This window comes from Pantherophis guttatus, chromosome 6 (assembly GCF_059756535.1).
Source record: "Pantherophis guttatus breed Tessera chromosome 6, ASM5975653v1, whole genome shotgun sequence".
In the NCBI taxonomy this organism is placed as follows: Eukaryota; Metazoa; Chordata; class Lepidosauria; order Squamata; family Colubridae; genus Pantherophis; species Pantherophis guttatus.
In genome coordinates, this window is record NC_142068.1 from 25,269,645 (window position 1) to 25,290,805 (window position 21,161).

Sequence of the window (21,161 nt, forward strand, 5' to 3'; positions counted from 1 at the left end):
AAAGCACCAAGGACCCCTAATTTCAACCCTGACCTACAAATATTCTCCTTCATTAACATTAGACTTTCTATATTGCTGACCTTTGGTGGGAAATACAACTATTGTTCCTGAAAGTGACAAATTTTCAAAAGAAATCTGATAATTTTGTCCATCTGCAAAGCCTTTTTTTTTTCCCCAGTGGGAAGTCAATGGGGCAGTTGCCTCAGGATTTTCACTTAGAGAAGTCCCCGTCCAATTTAGTTTGGTAGTTGACATCATGAGGTGAATTAGCTTTTTCATTAGAGACAATAAAACTGCCTAGTTAAAGTAAGAATTATAAGAGATACCAATTTCAAGAGACCAAAAAAAAAAAATGTTATTTAAAAAAAAACCATTAAGCTTTGAGGTGGTTAGAAGTGAGCCAAATGGCTATTGGGCCTGTGAGTGTCTTTCAGAAGTTCCAGGCATAACATTCCTTTAATGGATAATTAATTTGACATATAAACTAGTCTTTTCTAACCTCCAGTTCTCTTGAGTTTATAACTTCCTAATGAATATAAACATTAAAAATATAAATTTGCTAGAAGTGGGAATAAATTATCTTGCTTTGTTATTCTGAAAACAATGAAGAGAGCAATGAAGACACACAGAGAGAAAGAAATGAAAAGAATTTCAAGGCCCTTGTTTTCTAGTTAGTTTACATTCCTAATAACTCAGTTTGAGAGTTAATGAGGTGGGACTCTGTTTTCTATCATTTTTTATTATCTACTAGAGATACAGTAGGCCAAATAAGCAGCTGAGCAAATTCTACAAGTGACAATTTTTAAAAAAGCAAAACAGGACCCTAGAAGGCAACTGAAAACAAAGCTTGGACCAGAAAAAAATGACAGTCACAAATATATGGGAACACCATCATCAACAGCTTCTCCCTGGGATCAGAATGAGTAATCAGGTAGATCAAACTTTATATCAGATTTATTTATTTATTTATTCAATTTTCATCCTGCCTTTATTACTTTATAAGTAACTCAAAAGGGCAAATATACATATACATATTATTGGTTCCGCCTTGTGTTTTCCAAACAACAACAGCCCGGTGAGCTGAGCTGAGCTGAGAGAAAGTGACTGACCCAAAATCACCCAGGCAGACTTTCATGCCTAAAGCAGGACTAGAATTCACAGTCTCCTGATTTGGAGAGGCCAGCACCTTAACCTGTTGACCAAACTAGATCTAATTGCAAACCAAGTACTTTTAATGAATATGAAATAATAATGGGTACTCCAAAATGTGATCAAAGTCTGAACTACAGAATCAAAGAAATTGGCCCTGCTATCTATGCAATGTTCCTTCAAACGATTCTCTTACTGTACTACCTCTTTATAATAACTTAATTACAGTTTAGCAATTTAAAGTTCCTACAATCTTTCCTTATAAAATTGAATTCAAGACTCTACAACAACCTCCAGACATTTTTTTTTAAAAAAAAATTATGCTGCCCGGAACAGCTGAGTGAGCAAAAAAAGAAAGTATAATTACATCTCATGATCTCAATACTATTTATACGTCCATACAGTCTAAAATTGTGATGTTGTTATTGTTGTTAAGTAGTCATATGCTGACTCATATTTACTAATACTAAAAATCCCTGCTTCCTTTTCATATGTAATGCTTTTACATATGTCGGATTGTCCTGGAAACCAATTATTTTTCTTAATCTGAATTTTTATCATATTGTAATAGCATTTTATTATATTTTTTTTAACAAAGGAATATTTTTTTAGAAAAGGAAATTGTGGTTTAAAACAAAATTTGAGCCTGGTAACCATGTTTTATCATGTGGAAATAATGTTGGAGTTCATTTTAAAAAAATCTTTTCCAAATGATTTGTATATGTATAATTTTAAACAAAACACTATTAATCTATTTCCTCTTAATTCAGCATATAACCAGGATGCTGGATGCAAATGTATGCTTCAACATTTGTTGAGTTGCTTTTTTTCTTATAGTGATTACTCCTTTTGTTCGTTTATTATTTTGTTCATCACATTTGTATGCTTTTGCATACAAGGGTCTTAGTGGCTTCCAAGATACAAAAAATGGTATTGCTTTGGCCTTTGCTACCATAGTATGAGCTTTTTGAGGGAGGGTTCATGTTTTATATACAGTTCCTTTTCTTCCAGTCTTCTCATAGTTTTCAGTGTTTGGGAAAGAGAGGGAGGAAAGCTGATATCTCTTTATGTGGACATAAATAAGTGTGTATGCAATGCATCCATATGAATGTGACACATCCTGCCATTTTATGCAGGGAAGTATTGCCTGGCATATAGTTCAAACCGCTGAAAGCAGATGGTGAGACAGTTTTGTTCTCTAACAGCCTTTTCAACTGAAGAAGCAGCACCCTGTGGTGTTTTTAGTTCCATAAAAGAATAGCTTCAAAATTAATAAGTGGTATAATATTATTTATTGAAAATAGCAACTAATGCAAAGATTATAGAGAATGTGTGCTGATCTCCAAACTGACTTTACACTACCAACAAGTGATGCTATGCCCAACATTGTGAATTAAAGATTGTAAGATAACCTATTACAATATTGAGTAAAACATCAGTGACTGTATTGTTAGACGTTTGTAGGAGCACAGCCATTATTTATTAGCACTTTCCTCTGGAAACAAACCTAGCTTTTACTTCAGTGAATAAGCAGCCATGGCAGTTATTTATTGGGAAGAAAAGAGCAGCTGAGCTTAACCAATGCTACCCATTAGTGTAAATATGTTATAAATCCCTGTATTCTACAATGAAATCTTGGAGGCTGAATACGTCCATATGAAAGAAAGCAACTTGCAACAGGTTTTCTGTCAGCTTCAAGGCTGGTGCTGCATCAAATACTCTGCTCTTCATGCCCGTCTCACCAGGACTCTGATTCCACATATCTTTTGAATTGAACAGGCCCTGGGAATACCACTGCTGTGCTCACACAAACTCCCCGACCTCCTTCAGACAGGTGTTAACTTTGTAAGCTTACTATTTTGTTTTACTGAATGGTCTGACAAGAATCCTCCAGGGACGGCAAAACCTGCAATTCCCATTAATGATGTCTTCAGGAACTCCAATCTATATTATTTGTTTATATCTCTCTAAATATCTATATTTGTATTCTATATTACTTTTTCAATATAGTAAAGGTATAACAAACAAACAAAACAATAGAAAGTAAGAAAAAGAGAATGAAAATGATAATGCCTTTTGCCATTATATGCCTATTATTATGCATTATGCCTATAGAATAATTATCTTGTTCTTTTCCACGTCCTGTTTGTCCCTTTTAATTCCCATCTATATCTTTTCTTAATCCTTACAAAATAGTGTATATAATTGGTTTATGGTTTTGTTGTTATTGTTGTTTTAAAGACCAACATCTCATGAGATCAACAAATCTCACTGCTTTTGTGTGAGATATTGGGCTAGTTATTAAGGATGTCTGTGAGAATTACTAGCAATCTCATAGGTCATTTTAATTTTCCTGGAGCCTTCTGATTGTGTAAGACAAAACGGTCTGAAAAGATATATTACTAGCTTTATAATCACCTGAAGTATGCTAAAATGGTTTGTTTTTGTTTCTTCTTCTTCTTACTTTCCATTTCTTGATATGTTTTACTTGGGTTGTTTATTTTAATTTAGTTTTGCACGTTTGTGTGTTTGCAAGTTGTGTGTACCTCATTTTGAGGAATCTTCAGTGAGATGGCAGAATTATGTCTCTCTCTCTGTGTCTGTCTCTTTCTGTCTCTGTCTCCGTCTCTGGCTCTGGCTGTGGCTCTCTGTACACACACACACACACACACACACACACACACACACGCACGCACACACACACAGAGTGTATATATGTATATATCCACACACACACATATATAAAAATTCAATGCGAGGTTTCAGGAAAGGGGGAATGGTTTCAAGCTTCTGATATAACTGTCAAAAACAGTGTGTGCATGGACAGTGTCACTTTGCCAGCAATGCGGATATGGCCTCCTCTGGTCTGGGAAGACAAGATGTTCCTAACAGTTTCATAGGTGACCTTATGCCACATTCTCTCCATTTTACTTTATCTTAAACATCTATTCGAAAAACAAGCATTCTCACGTAAGGGAATCCAGAATAAGGCACCACCTTAATCCTCAGTCCTGGCTCTTTTCCCTTCTAAAAACTGTTTGTGTATTTCTGTGTATGTGTGTGTCAGAGACTCTCTGTGTGTGTGTGTGTGTGTGTGTGTGTGTGTGTGTGTGTGAGAGAGAGAGAGAGAGAGAGAGAGAGAGAGAGAGAGAGAGAAAGAGAAAGAGAGAATTTTTACTAATTAATTTATTTTTCACATTTCTGAACTGCCCACCTCCCTCAGAGTTTTTGAAAGTATTGCAGCTTCTGAAGGAGAAAACATTTTTCTCCTTGTTTTGAGTTCCTGGATCTGTTGTAGAGAATTTGAATTAAGCACACGTTCATTTCACATGTTAGCAAGAGGACAACCGCCAGTCCCTCTGAAAATTTCTCTGTTCCTCTCAGGACAAGGCTACCCATCGGAGAGTTCTGAGAAAAGAAGCTTTGTGAAATTTAATCGTCTCTTCTCATCGAGACCAAAACTGTTATCTTTACAGCACAGAAAAGAGAACTTCCATGCTGGTTTGGAGAAGTCACACTGTACTGTACTTGTATGCCCTGTGCTCTGCAAGTTAATAACAAAGAACTAGTGTTTCATATGGTTGCTTAATTCCATAGCAGCATTGCACTGTTCTCTCTCCCACATACACATACAAGGTGTGTGGTGTACACAAATGAGCAATTTTTCACCAATATCTCTTTCTTTGGGGATGAAACATTATCTTCTTTTTCTTTTTAGAAATGTGAAGCCATTATTACATGGCAGAACAGTCTTGCCTATACTGCTGGAGCTGTTTTTCCACATGGATCCATAACTCCCAGATTGTTTTATTTCCATAGTTGTTTCATTAGTTGGCTTCTATTTACACCTGATGACCTGTTCTCACAGTAATAGCTCTAGGTTCATTGGGTCCGTAGGCAAGATTTCCTCTAATCAGTTTCTTCCTCTTCTAGTGAACACCATCATTAATATGAAGCAATACTATGTCAGAGATATTATGGGAAATTACTATTAAAACCAGCCAGTTTGGCAAGTCAGTCAATAAAAAGGCCCCAGGACAGCTTTTAGTAGGTTGAAAATTTGCTGAGGTTCTCACATGCCGATACTTCCCTTCTGTCTAAGGTTCATGCATAGATGATCTTTTGCCACCTGCATTAGAGATTTTCTGAAGGAATTACTTTTATATTACTGCCTTCCCATGCACCAATAAGTCAGCTCCCTGACTGAAAATGTCACTGACTATGGGAAATGAAATGGGCCCTTCTTCCTCTCTCGCTCTCTCCACCTAAACACTCTTTTTTATTTGATTCCTTCATTACTTCAGCAACAGAGTGGTCAATGCCTGGAATGCTCTACCTGACTCCGTTGTTACATCCTTGAAACCCCCACAGCTTCAACCTTAAACTGTCTACCGTGATCCTCACCCAATTCCTAAGAGGTCCGTAAAGGGGGCGTGCATAAGAGCACCAGCGTGCCTACCGTCCCTGTCCTACTGTCTCCATTTATTTGTACTCATTTCTTGTGTTCATGTCCATGTTTATACTTATACCTGTTATCTTGTACATGTTTGACAAACTAAATAAATAAAATAAATAGTTATTTTCCCCTGTGTGCTTCCTTTTTTATGACAACAGTAATAGCTGCTTATCACTTATAGGTAATCTTATAATGTGCTATGAAGTTCTATGGGCAGGCTTACTCAAAAGCAAGCTCGGTTTTGTTCAGTGGAACTGTTTGGTTAAGTGTGCCCAGAATTTCAATTGCATCATAATTCAGTGTGAGGAGAAAAGGGAAAAAGAAGATGTGGAAAAACTGTGCCTCAAACCTCTAGAAAAGCCTTGTATTTTATTATTCATCATGCGGTATGATAAGTAGTAAAGCCAGGCAGGCTATATACTAAATAAATAGTTTCATTTTTCTGTCTTTACATGGCCCAGCATTCTACTTTAATTAAAATATGTAAAGGAGCCATGGCTATAGGGAGACTTGATATCATCAGGATGTGACTGTACTCGACCAATCTTTACATTTTCATGCCTTGCCTCTCTTATTACATTAGAATGATTTCTTCCAACAACCAGTTCACCAAACTGCTCAGAAAGTTAACAACTGGTTCTCCTGAAGTGATGCGAACTGGCTGAATCCCACCACTGATATTATTCCAGGATTAATTGTTCATACCCGCACCATGTTTGGAAATCATGCCTAGTTTCTAAGCCAAATAAATTATTATTGCAAAATCCATGACAGCTCTTTCCTGTCACTCAGTTTAAAACTAGGTCAGATATTCAAGACTGGGTTCATGAAGTTCCTTTAGGACTTACTTATTTTCAGTGACTCCACTATGAAGCCCTAAATTAAATAAATAAGTCAATTAGCAAATTTGCTTAAGAAAGAGAGAGGAATTGTATCCATTAGAATGTATGTTGTTAAAAAAAGAAGATACATACAATATTTGTGTAATATTTGTATAAATCTCTTCATACACATTCAGAAAAAAAGCATAATTTAAATATAATTCTATTATTATTTAAGCAAATGGCATATCATACATGGACTAGCAATATATATTAACATTTCACCTAGATTATTAGAACACATTCAATATTAATGTTAAAAATATCTATGTTCAAATATCAATGTCTAGGCCATCCAACGACTGAAGTGCAACATCGTTTATACAAAACAAATCAGATATTGGACTGGTATATGTCCTCAGCTTACAGACGGTCACAGTGTGATCTACAGTTTGACCTGGGACCCCAAAGTCACACTGAGGGGAGGATACTATGTCCCATTTATACAGAGTGCCCTGGCAGACGCTGTGTGAAGTGCGAATCCTATTCAGGATTGTCCATTGCAATTCAAAGCCTAGTGCCTTTTTTTGTGGGGTCTACCCAGAGATGGTTTTCAGCAGGTTCTGACCAGTTCTGGAAAACCGGTAGTGGAAATTTTGAGTAGTTCGGAGAACTGGTAGTAAAAATTCTTACTGGCCATGCCCCCATCTATTCTCTGCCTCCTGAGTCCCAGCTGATTGGGAGGAAATGGAGATTTTACAGTATCCTTCCCCTGCCATGCCCACCAAGCCACACCCACAGAACCGGTAGTAAAAAATTTTGAAACCCACCACTGGGTCTACCCATATCTGGTGTTCAGCGGCCCACTTGGTTTTCCATTGGAAATTGATGTTAAAGCTGTTGGACAGATTTTGGGCAAGTGCCATTGGGGCTTCCTTGATTTGAGTCTTTCGGCTGATAATTGAGGAAGGTCGGTATGCACCAGTAGGAGTGAGTTCTTCAGAATTTTTCTGTATTTTCTCTTAAGTGCATCTTGCCGCAGTAATAGTTAATATATTCTAAGGAGGTTCCTTAGTGCCCCTCCCATCTGTTGGTCATCTATTCAGCAGGAGTAAGTTGCTTGATTATGCATGGCTGGTCCAGGTGAGTAAAAAACCAATGGCCAGACTCTGCTCAGCTTCTCTTTTACTTACAAGGTAATCATGACACTCAGTGAGAATGCACAAAGAATGAGAACAGAACAGAATGCAAGAGGGAGTTGAACTCAAAAGATAAGCCAGAAGTGATTCTTTTGCCTTTGTATGCTACATCAATTTTTTTGGAAGAATCTGATGTGATTTAAACAAAAAAGTGAGCGCATTAGGATGAGAGTGCAGATGAGTGACCATTAGACACTGAATCTGGGAGCCACCATTGTTCTTACTGTTTGTAGTGGTGAGTTCTCACACTAGCATCGCAATGATGATAAGCCATCCTGTGTTGCGCAATCAATTTGGAACAAAGACACAGCTCTTTTTGGAATTCTGAGAAAGGCAGCAGAACTATTATTTATTTCTCTAATGTAAGAGGAGGGAGCCTTAGAAGAGCTAAAAGCTGTATTTTAAAGAAATGCTTACTGTAAACATGATCAGTGCAAGACTTATGCTCACAAACATTATTTCTGAAAAACAGAACAAATGGAATCTAAATCTTTGAAGCTGTTGAATGATTAGAGTTTGCAGAAGGGTTTCACAAGAATCCTTGGAAGGCTAGAGTTTTATGGCTCTTCTAATCAGAAGCAGCAACAACATATTTTGACATAAGGACAGTTATTCTCTAACTATTCTTAAATCAGCATATTTTTGCAAGCGCACATTCACAGGCAATATGTTCAAAGAGGGAAACCACAGTTATTTGGTGTTGGGAACAGCAGTTTGTCTATTCATTTTTATTTCCACTCACTGAGAACTCAAAGCTGGCTGAGATCTCTGTTGCTGGTTTAGTTGTCAATGACCATCTGAGCTTCCAAAGTCTGCAGAAACCTGAGTCAGGCAGGTGTAGTGTTCCGTTCTAGGGGAAATTTACTTGGGAGTAATAGATTTTTTTTGTCTGGTCACTATTTCAAGGTGACCAATAGACCAGTACTGAGATTCTAAAGACAGAAGAATAGCAGCAGCAGAACTAAAGTAATATCTGACCAATATCAGATTTTTTTTTAAATGATTCTCCTTGGTGGTCCAAATTTGTCCTCAAAACTGCATTGCACCTGATCCTTTGGGAATACAATCTAGGACTGTTTGCTTCTTTTTTTTTGCTCTTGTATACTTGCAGATATTGTATGTGGACTCTGTTTCTGCCCTCACTGTCTTTAATCATAATTGTTTATTCTCCTTGTAAACCACTATTCAATACAGACTCAGGGTGGTTTACAACACAATTAACAAAAACATCCATAGCAGTTAAAAATGCCCATACTAAATATAAATAAACAACAAAGAGCTAATCAAAATCACAATACAAGGACAAGTTATAGTCGTAATAATGAAAGATAAACAATCATCAAACCAGGTAAAATGATGTAAATAATTAAATCAATATCAGTAATTCAAAGTGAACCGAATTAAACAAACAATTCAGCCAAATGTTCTTCAAAAATATTCTGTCTTGAGTAGCTTCCAAAATGCTAGAAAGGGTTATTTTAATACTACAGGAGGGTATTATACAAGATTAGAGAAATAATGTCTCTTTGACTTTATTCCCTTTACTTCATGAAATTAAAAAATGACCAAAAGCTTCTCCTGAAAAGAAGAACAGAGCAAAGTATCACCTTTATAATAAAACAGTTTTCAGAAATAGCTAACTGATATGTATTATTTTGAGTTAGCAAAATCAGATTTCATATATTCACATGCCAGGTCCAAACAAATAAACTATATGTGGAGGAGTGTCCACAGGATGTAGTAAAGAAAAAATCAAGATGGCTGCCTTGATGATGTGATGATAGCTCCAACTAGTTTTTATGTGCAAAGAATCATATTGATCTTGATATGCTTATTAAGACTTGGATTCCCAGGGCAGTATAGATTAAATTCACACCAGAGTCTATTAAAAATCTGGGATTTAGTAAAGACTATATAAGATTGGCATACCATATTCATAATGGTCAGTTATTATCAATGCTCTTGTTGCATTATGGTGTCCTTGTTGAATTTTCCATGTTATCTTCTAGGACAGGTCCACTGTGTACTGCATTAATCTATGTGAGAAATAATCAGCATTCAAGACTATCTATATGCAAGTGTGGTTACAGTATAACTTTGTGTCCCAGCCTAGTCTAATAAGAGATGATTTACGTCACAGAAGGCACTTACATTTCTCATTGTTTTTAGAGGCAGTCTCAAACTATGCATCTGAATTTTTGGGGTGAGTGCATTCCTTCAAAAATAAGTTGAATGCCAGCCAGAAGACTATCTTCAGTCTCCTCTGTCTCCTCTGAATTGAGCTGTATACTTTGGTGCAGGGGTCTCCAACTTTGGCAACTAAGACTTGTGAACGTCAACTCCCAGAATTCCTCAGCCAGCAAATTCTGGGAGTTGAAGTCCACAAGTCTTAAAGTTGCCAAGGCTGGAGACCCCTGCTTTGGTGGATCTCATTCAGCCCTTCTACTGTCTCATTTGGAAGAAAAGGAAAGATAGAGAGCTACATGTCATGAGATGACAATGATCTATTGCTCTAAGTTTCTGAATAAACTCACTGTGCAGCTTCAGATTGATGTTGAAAAGCATGGTGATAAAATAAAGGTTTAAAGTACTCCACAGAATAAACATCATGGGATTAAGTGGTTATCCCACAGCACCATCCTATGAAAGCAACCTGTCAGAGAAGTGTGAAACTATCAGATAAAATAAGTGAAACTAATTATCATCCACACCTAACTTGGATCACATCATTACACAAGTGTCCTGTGATGTGGTGCGGTAGTTAAAGTATTAATCCAGCACTCAGGAACTTCATGTTCAAGTCAACCCACAACTATGGAAGCTCACTGTGTGACTTTTGGTTATCCCTTTTCAGCCCAACATACCTCACAGAGTTTTTGTTGCCGGGTGTGGGGGAGAGAAATCTATTGCAATCCATCCGGGTTTGGAGAAACATCATCCTAATGAATCTAACATCCTTGCAGAGAGGAATGCTGATTGTAGATCTAAATCTTGCCACCATCTTTAAGACTGGGACTTTTGTGACACTGGTATATACTGTAAATAATCTAAGTAGACAAAGAACCCAAGTCACAGATAGAAGTTACAGGCAGTTGTTAATGGTATTGCTAGTTAATCAATTATGTTTTCTTTAAAGGGCAACAACCTTAACTGCAAAACTTTATTTATTATAAAGTTCTGGTGATCCTAGCAGTTAACCAATTCTCAATTTAGGATACACCTGCTTGATGTTTATAATGCACCATGATCAGAGGTGGGTTTCAGCAGGTTCTGACCAGTTCTGGAGAACCAGTAGCGGAAATTTTGAGTAGTTCGGAGAACCGGTAAATACCACCTCTGACTGGCCCCGCCCCATCTATTCTATGCCTCCATAGTCCCAGCTGATCGGGAGGAAATGGGGATTTCACAGTAATTTTCCCCTGCCACGCCCACCAAGCCACATCCATCAAGCTATGCCACACCCACCAAGTCACACCACAGAACTGGTAGTAAAAACAATTTGAAGCCTTGCTACATTCTTCTTGGCATGAAAGCATTAAGCTATGAACAGCTATCCAATAGTTTCTGTTTAAAGAGTGTGTGTGGTGGTGGGGGGGAGGAGAGACAGAGAAGAAAGAGAGCAGTGAAATGAATACATTTTGAATGTTCAGGTATGCTAACAAAATAAATGAAACCTTTTTTGTTATAAGTAAACACAACACTGATATATTTCGCAGCAGCAGCAAATTATTCTGTATCTTTTGTGAAAAATTACTGGGGGAAAAAACTATGTGACTTGTTTTAGAAAATGAGGGCCTTTAAGCTTAGAGTGCTATTATTAGTCACAAAAGGTAGGGGGAAGGAACTCGTTCATTTCTTTTATGTAATTATGAAGTAGCTTTTCCTCTGAAATCACACAGAATTTCTGTAATTGCTCCCATTACATTGAGATGAGAAGTTCCTGTCTGCTGATGTTCTTTATCAGAAAGTACCAGCACATGCCTTTATAGTCTATATTAGTATTCATTTTTTTTCTATCAGGAACTGTACATCTAGCAATGAGTACCTTAAAAATATGAATTATTTTCTAGGAGAAGGAGAGTGGCAAGGAGAAGAGAGCAATCAAAACCCCTGTAGCCTGATTTCTATGGTCTTTTGAAGGTGATTCTCAAAGGAACAGGAAATGACTCTGCTTTATCCCCTATTCCCATCCTTACTACTGCAAATACTAAATAAATAAAAATGTTATTCTTAAAGCTACTTTAGGCAATGCTTATTGAACTGCAAGGAAGGTTTGGGAAACTGGCATGAGGAAAAATATTTTTCAAGTGATATAAAGTGCAAGAACTTATGCTTCATTCTCGGCTGCTTCTTTAATACATTCAAACCTTCTTTGGTACCCTAACTCAGACACACACACACAATTTATATGGGACAGATGATATGATTGATATGATATGATATGATATAATATAATATAATATAATATAATATAATATAATATAATATAATATAATATAATATAATATGATGTATGATATATGTGTATTACATATATATATACACACAAACATTATATATACAGGTAGTTCTCGATTTACAACCATAATTGACCCCAAAATTTTTGTTGCTAAGTGAAACATTTGTTAAGTGAGTTTTTGTCCCATTTTATGACTTTTCTTGCCACTCTTGTTAAGTGAATCCCTGCAGTTGTTAAATTAGTCACTTGATTGTTAAGTGACTCTGGATTTCCCATTGACTTTGCTCATCAGTAGGTTGAAAAAGGTGATCACATGACCCCAGGACACTGCAACCAAGCGTCTAAATTTCGATGACGTGACCATGGGGATGATGCAATGAGCATAAGTGTGAAAAATGGTCAAAAGTCACTTTTTTTTAGTGCCGTTATAACTTTGAACGGTAACTAAATGAACTGTTGTAAGTCAAGGACTACCTGTATTGTATATACATATACAAGTAGTTCTAGACTTACAACCATTTGTTTAGGAATCATTCAAAATTATAACAACACTAAAAAAAAACAACTTATGACCAGTCATCTTACTTAACAACTGTTGAAGCATCCCCTGGTCATGTGATGAAAATTCAGTCTCTTGGAATACTGAATTTATAATACTAAATACTGACTTGTATTTATAACAGTTGAAGTGTCTTGGGGTCATGTGCAACCTTCTGTCATGCAAAGTCAATGGGGAAGCCAGAGAGCAGTAGCACTTAGATTCACAGTGCTTTACAGCAGTTTACAGAGTCAGCATATTGTCCCCAACAATCTGGGTCCTCATTTTACCAACCTCGGAAGGATGGAAGGCTGAGTCAACCCTGAGCCGGTGAGACTGCCAAACTGCTGGCAGATTCACTTAACAACCATGTTACCAACTTAAGAACTACAGTGATTCACCTAACAACTATGGCAAGAGAGTTTTTAAAATGGGGCAAAACTCACTTAACAACTTTCTTGCTTAGGGATGGACATTTTGGGCTCAGTTGTGATCATAAGACAAGGCTACCTGTACATACATACATACATATCTTATATCCTGTACATAGACATACACACACATACACACTTCAGATATAATTTTCTATGCTTCTACTATGCATGAACATTATTGTTCCGTTTAGTTAGGCCTTCCCTAACTCAGTTCCATTTACATGGGCTGGTACAACAACTCCTGTCATTTCCATGGCCCATGCTGGGAATTCTGAAAGCAAGTGTTCCAGAATGTTTGGGGGTGGGGGCTTCAGATGTAAAAGACTGACTATATGTTGTTTCAGACAACATAACACTGAAGGTCTTCTCTTAGAAATATGTTCTTTCACACACACTGGAGGAAATAAATTTCCCTGCACTGCCAGCCCACCCATAAAGCAGCAGAGTAAAAGAGGGATCTCTAGAAGCTCTATTATTATGTTTCCCAGCTTCATCAACTATAAGCTGTGTAGACTTCAACTTCCAGATTTTCCCAGCCAGCAGGGATTTCTGGGAATCGAAATCCACATCTTAAAGCTGCTGTCATCTGCATCTCTATAACTGTCTGGTTTGATTCTGCAACCCAACAAGACAGACCCAGATTTCAGAGGATAATTAGAACTGCAGAAAAAACAATTACTACCAACCTGTCTTCCATTGAGGATCTGTATACTGCACGAGTCAAAAAGAGGGCTGTGAAAATATCTACAGACCCGTCACATCCTGAACATAAACTGTTTCAACTCCTACCCTCAAAACGATGCTATAGAGCACTGCACACTAGAACAACTATACACAAGAACAGTTTTTCCCCAAACGCCATCACTCTGCTAAACAAATAATTCCCTCAACACTGTCAAACTAATTACTAAGTCTGCATTACTATTAATCTTCTCATTGTTCCTATCACCCATTTCCTCCCACTTATGACTGTATGACTGTAACCTTGTTGCTGGTTTCCTAATATTATTTGATTGCTTATTTGTTCCCTATGACTATCATTAAGTGTTGTACCTTATGATTCTTGACGAATGTATCTTTTCTTTTATGTACACTGAGAGCATATGCACCAAGACAAATTCCTTGTGTGTCCAATCACACTTGGCCAATAAAGAATTCTATTCTATTCTATTCTGAGATTGGGAAAAACAGCTCTGTAAAATCAGAGGAATTTTTTAAAATTATTTGATATTGGAATCTTTAATTAGAGTTATTTGAGGATGGCACCTCCGCATACAAAGCAGATGCTTTGCCACTCAGCTATGTTCTTTCCAGAAGATTAAATCCCAAGTTGTCCATCCTATAAATTAAAGCTTGCATGCCATCACAGCTTCAATACAAATTATGTTGGAAATTGCAGGTTGTAAGTTGTTCAGAATCTCACAGTATTTATAATCACATTTATAATGTCCTAAGAGGTTACTTAAGCTTAAACTTGTTTTTCTACAACTGGTGAGAAGGAAGTCATTTTCATAACACTTTTTTTTAAAAAACTCCCAACACCCAATCTTCTATGCTAACCATCCAGACCATGCATATTATTGGGATTTTCTATCAGTGCTCTGTCCAATGACAAGGAACATAAAGAGCAACAATGGGGAACAGGAGATAATAGCATTAGCTCTGATAAGAGAAGAGCACAGAACCTTTAGCTGCAAATAAGGCAACGAAAGCATGCAATAATAGCATGGACTTCATTTAATAAAAACCTTACTTCTAACTAAATACTTGCAAAAATGCTTTCCATTAAGAAAACACAGATGCCCATTTATTTTGTTTATATCTAACCTTTAGTTGAATTCAGATTGAGCAGCTCCCATTCATACAACATGCTTAACTAGGTCAAGAGCCTAGGGTATCATGTAAACACCTAATCAGCAGTGTGGGATGAAGGGAGATAGTTTTAGATCTCCATGTAGTCTTGGGACTGTTGGAGCCTAATTAACTGAACTCCAATTAACGGAGTGATACAAACAGCATCAAACAATTTGAAAACAAGAGACAGACGGCCCCTGAAAAATGGGCTTCTAAGGAGCTGGCTTTCTATCTCCTTTTTAGATTGCACCTTTTCAACCACCCAGAGGATAGCAGTGGGACAGGGGGGAAAAAGCTTTGGCTAAACATGGTGCTGGCTCCAGTTGGGCCACGCTGGATATTGAAACATTTGCTGGGAAGGAAGCCAGAAAGTAACAGCTGCTCAGTTTCCTGTATGGCAGATGGGAAGGTAAAAAATACTGACCCTTTCTGATTCATGATTGACTGGGTCATTAGTACCATATATTGCTGGCACAGAAGTTGTGTCAATTAAATACGGAGCACCGATTTGGTCCATTGTGTCATTGGAACATGGCCAACGTACCTCTTTTTAAGGTTTCATTACCATTTGATTCCACCATTTACACTTTTTCCCCACTCTGTCTTTAAACTTCCCTAAGGAGAAATGACTCCCTACCTTTTCCCAAAAGAGAACTGATCAAGCTAGTGGTTCTCAACCTGTGATCCATGGACCCCTGGGGGGAATGTGATGTCATCACATGGGGCCCATGAGGTCTTGAAGAAATGTTATGATTTAAATATTGAGTCTTGAGGGTAAGAGGCCGGGGCTCCATGGCCACCAAAGGTATTTAAGGAGGGTCCATGGTGATGAAAAGGTTGAGAACCACTGGACTAGGCTATTCCTTTGCTTTCAACATTCAACATTTTCAATATTTTCAACAGACTTGACCATAAAGGAATTTGGAGACCCCAACCCAGTGCAGCAACTGTGTGATACAGAGATGACAAACATATTGTAGTTTGTCCAGAGGTCTTCAAACTTGGCAGTATAGCATAGCTGGCTGGAGAATTCTGGGAGTTGAAGTCCACAAGTCTTAAAGCTGCCAAGTTTGAAGACCTCTGCCTTAGACCCTAAGTATATGGAGGCTTATCCCATGTTGTCTTTAACATTTTTACTGAAATAAAAGAACATTTGGCCAACAAATCCTAGAAAAAAACAGTAAAATATGAATTTCAATGATACACCATGATTTAAATGCAACACATAAGGTAATTATAATGTGACTATGAATGTACCCCGAGAGACCTAAAAGGCTGAGTTGAAAACAACCATCTTGGAATTAATCTATCCAACTCCTTGCTAAGAGTCAGCATGGTCTGTTGTAATAAATATACGAAATGTATGACAAACAGTTAAAACCTTCATTTCGACGAGTGCCTTCTCTAATAAAATAGCTTATATATTGTATATATCCAAGCCTTGGGGGCAAGGAGAGAATCATATCTACCATTCCCAAAGCAGGTTTTAGGATTCCTAAGTCATTTTTAGGTCAGGTAAAAAGTTATCTTTAAAAACAACAACAACAATCCCTCAGGTCAGAGTTCGAATGGGCTCAGCAATGTTGAAAAAAGAAATTAAGAACAAGAAGAGGAAAATCATGTCCTATAATGGAAGACAAACATCAGAGAAGAGAAGCTGGTGCAGATAGGAAGGGAATATTCCACTAGGAAAACTCAGAGAATAAAATGTCTGTTCCTTTATCTGCTGGCAGAAACTGGGTTACAGGCTGTACAAATCTGATACCTAACAACTTCATGAATGAAGGCAAATATATCTGTCCCAGGATAATGTTGCAGGATCCAATATGGGTTGGTCACCGGGACCAGAGGTTTAGTCTTCTGAGCTTTTGGACTCATGCTGGAGTCTTCTTCAGGGAACTTCTCTCTCACCAGAGAGTGAGAGAGAAAGTGAAAAAGAAATTCCCTGACGATGGGCTCCAGCAAGAGCTCAGAAGAGTTCCAAAAGCTCAGAAGACTAAATCAAGACCAAGGCAGCGTTTTAGGACTCACATTCTTTATACTTTATATAAATGACCTTTGCGATCATATTATAAGCAGCTGTGTCCTCTTCGCTATTGGTGTAAAACTATTCAACACCACTGACAATGCTGTTACCCTACAAAATAACCTTGACTATGTGTCAGAATGGTCAAACAATTGGCAACTCCAAATCTCAACCAATAAATGCTCTGTCTGACACATTGGCAAAAAAAATCACAATACCAAATATAAGCTGGGAGGATATGACCTTGTAGATGACCCTCACTCTGTCAACCACCTTGGAGTACTCATCTCAAATGTTCTAAGCCCCAGAGCTCACTGTAACAGCATTGCCAAAAAAGCATTAAGAGCTGTCAACCTAATCTTGCAAAGCTTCTTCTCCGGTAACATTGTACTGCAAATTAGGGCATAAAAAACCTTTGCTAGACCAATTCTCGAATACAGTTCGTCTGCCTGGAATCCATACTGTATATCAGATATTAATACAATTGAGAGATCCAGAGGTACTTCACGAGAAGAGTCCTCCACTCCTCTACTCACAACAGAATACCTTATGTCACCAGGCTTGAAATTTTGGGCTTAGACAACCTAGAACTACGCCGCCTACGGTCTGACCTAAGCATAGTACACAAAATTATCTGCTACAATGCCCTACCTGTCAATGACTACTTCAGCTTCAACCACAATAATACATGAGCACACAATAGATACAAACTCAAGGTAAACCGCTCCAAACTTGATTGCAGAAAATACAACTTCAGTAACAGAGTGGTCAATGCCTGGAATACACTACCTGACTGTGGTTACATCCCCAAACCCCCATAACCTTAGACTGTCTACTGTTGACCTCACCCCATTCCTTAGAGGTCTGTAAGGGGCGTGCATAAGCGCACCAGCGTACCTACCGTCCCTGTCCTACTGTCTCCATTTATTCATACCCATTTACCATGTTCATATTTATGTTCATACTTATACCTGTTATCTTTTACATGTTTGACAAACTAAATAAATAGATCTCTGGCCCCGATGACTGATCCATATTGGATCTTAAAACTTCATTTAATCAAATATCTCTATGATTCATTTACTTCTGGCCAGTTCCTTAAACTTTTTGAATCAGACTGATTGCTATTTATGGCCAAGATAACAATAGTTTGATCCATTTAAAACAGATTTCATATTGTTTAACTGCTAGACCAAAGCTTTGATAATTGTTCTCTTCTGCCCTTAATTACCTTTTGACCCCTTATCAAAAAATGATAAACATATAAGTTGCTCACTTCATTCTTTCTTCTTGGCAGAAATTGGAGTAAACAATCACTCTAAATATGTCATTCAAACCGTGAAGAACGAAAAGATAATCCTATAATAATATATCATTAAATCAAACATGCCTTCAGAAAATGGGAATCCCAAAATATCGCATTGACCTCATATGAAACCCACAGACCGGTCAAGAGGCTACAGTCTGGATAGAATATGATGAAACACACCAACTGGAGGTCAGCAAAGGAATGAGACAAGACTGTGCTAAATTTTTGATGTTCTTTGATGCCTAGCTGGGCAATGAAATGTCTGCAAGCAGACAACCAGACTCAGAGAGCACCAAGGACTCCACAGTTCAACCCTGAGCTTCATACAGTATACTCTCTTGTATTGAAATTATATGTGAATATGTACATAAGTAAGATGGAAACCAAACATAATTTTAAAGCTGCAGGAAGAAACATCAAAAGTCTGAGCTATGCTGATGACACTGCTCTGATAACTGAAAATGCAAATTATCTGGAAGCTCTACTTACCTTCCCAAGCCTCCTTTTTCTGCACAAAGCACACATTTGGCACATACTGTGCGTGCGCACATGTGCAGCGTGTTTGATGGGTACTGTGCATTTGATGCACACTGCGCATGCACGGCCAGGGAACCGGTGGCAAACAGGTTCAGATTTCACCACTGAGCACAACCATGTAAGGAAAATGATAGAACCATAAAGTTTACACAAAGCTATAAGTCAAATCAGATTTCAACATACTCTCATTCCTTTCTTTCTTTGTTTGTTTCTTTTACTAAGCTAAGTACTTTATTAAGCCCATTCAGAGTGTTTCTGAACTGTTGTTTTACCTTCTGATGACTGCACCTCATGAAAATGTATGCTTTTTAAGAAAATGTGCTATTAGATTCTTTCTGATCAAAACAATTCAGCAATATGTTGTGGGGGGTAATTAGAGAGGCTTCTCTCCAGCCTCTCCAGGTGTAATATTATTTTTCCAATAAAATAACACAATCTCTTCTAGCTGCAGAGAAGCAACTTATTCTGTCAGCCTGATTGGCAGTGATTTATGTTCTAGGAATCTATTTATGGTAGGAAACCTTCCAACATTCTGAACTACAGAAAATCACTCTCTTCAGTTCTGCATACTTGACAGAAAAGAGAGGAAATCTTAAGAAGTGGTAGCTAATGAGTTTTGGAGACTATATAGTGTCTGGCTGAGTTAGTATCTAGATGTGGTTACCTCCATAAATAGCAATAGCATTTAGATTTATATACTGCTTCATAGTGCTTTACAGTCTTCTCTAAGCAGTTTAGAGAGTCGGCATATTGTCCCCAACAATCTGGTCCTAACTTTACCAACCTCAGAAGGATAGAAAGCTGAGTCAACCTTGAGCTGGTGAGACTTCAACTGCTGAACTTCTGGCAGTCAGCAGAATTAGCCTGTAATACTGTGTTCTAACCACTGCATCACCACAGTTGTAGGCTTAAAATGGAAGTTAACGAACTCCAACTGCCCAAAGAAAGCAATGGTAATCTGCTTTTGTAACATTTTTGAGAGAATAGAGTTAACATGGAGCCACCGACTTGAAGACATTTTCTTTTGCTTTAGGGAATATTCTGTCACATCACCTGTTCTTGCTTAGCAAATTTGGTATTAGCCGAATGTGGCGTGGTGCTACCAGAATTGGGGAGTAGAGGGACCTTTTCAATATATCCCAGAGAAGTAACCAATAAGACATTTATATTTTGTCAGAATACTCTGACATAGTGTCCAGTTTTGAATATCCTGTGTTTTAGTGCACTTCCATTATTGAAGTAAGCTTGTGTACTCAATTTCCCAGCAAAACCAACAATTCTTTCATCATGGGCACCATTTGTTCATTCAGACTGGATGAATTACAAATAATAAGGAACAAAGTGAACAAATAGGGGAAATCCTTTATTGACCAGGTTTTTTTTTCCCCATCTAAATGCTCGCTTGTGTAAGACCCCCCAAAAAACCTGTTTCTTACAGTCACACTGTGGTGCGTGTTAGACTTCTGATGTGAAGCTCTGGCAGTGAGAGAAACTTTTCAGTTGTGTTGGGAAGTCTGTCAGCTTCCTTTTTGTGAAAGACCAAGGAGATCTGGCTGGCTTTCATAGTTATAAGATGCTGAGAAATGCTATGAGGAAGCAAACATTAGCAAGCTGCAATAGCGCTATCAGGGCTTTCATGTGGGAGGTGATAGGATGCACAGCATTGCACAATTACTTCTTATCATATAAAGAAGGGACTTTCACAGAGGAAGAAAAATAATCTCCTCAAGAAAAGAGCTACTGGGTTCTGAAGGAAATCAGTGACATCTGCTTCACAGCATGCAGATGCCATGCCAACAGTTTTGCCTGTGGAGAGGAAACTCACAAAAAGTTGTGTGTGTGTTCAATCAGTGGGTGCCCACCACTTCCTCCTATGCTGCCCAATACAGGTCATGCTATACGCAGCCTGTGTCTATTTAAAACATTCTTCTCCCACCCTACCCTACTTTTCCTATAAACTTTGCAAAGTCCATACTAACAGCACAAATTCTTAGATTGATGAGTTGTGTAAAAATATTAAACAGTGTTTTTGTTGTTGTTGCTTCTGCTTCTGTTTTTAGTTCTGAGGACATAAAAATTGTACTTTTATTAGCTTCATGGAAAAAAAGAAAGCTAGGCAAACATTTGGCCATCATGTCTGGATTTCATGTGAGATGGCAGACTTCTAGTTTGTTTTTCCTTGCGGTAGCCATTTTGGTCCATCCCCAGTCTCCCTAAATATCTCCATTGATCTAAGCTCGACTATTGCTAAATGTTAAGATTCTAGTCCTCAAAGTTTTGCAGATGTCTTGTCTGTTAGGTCATACTGCATTTTCTTTCTTTCTGAAGCATCAGAATTCGTTATAGGTCTGTCCTTAAAACAGATTTAAGTGAAAGGTA

The 21,161-nt window shown here is 37.7% G+C and overlaps 1 long non-coding RNA gene across 2 annotated transcripts; it reads left to right on the forward strand.

Moving 5' to 3' along the window:
- Window positions 1–238: 238 nt before the first annotated feature.
- On the forward strand, window positions 239–11,857 carry LOC132709404 (uncharacterized). Of its 2 annotated transcripts, none has more exons than XR_009620405.1 (3): window positions 239–261; window positions 752–931; window positions 11,696–11,857. It is a non-coding gene; the product is annotated as an uncharacterized LOC132709404 (long non-coding RNA). The 2 variants fall into 2 exon arrangements; XR_009620404.1 differs by lacking the exon at window positions 11,696–11,857 and adding an exon at window positions 4,534–5,731.
- Window positions 11,858–21,161: the final 9,304 nt, after the last annotated feature.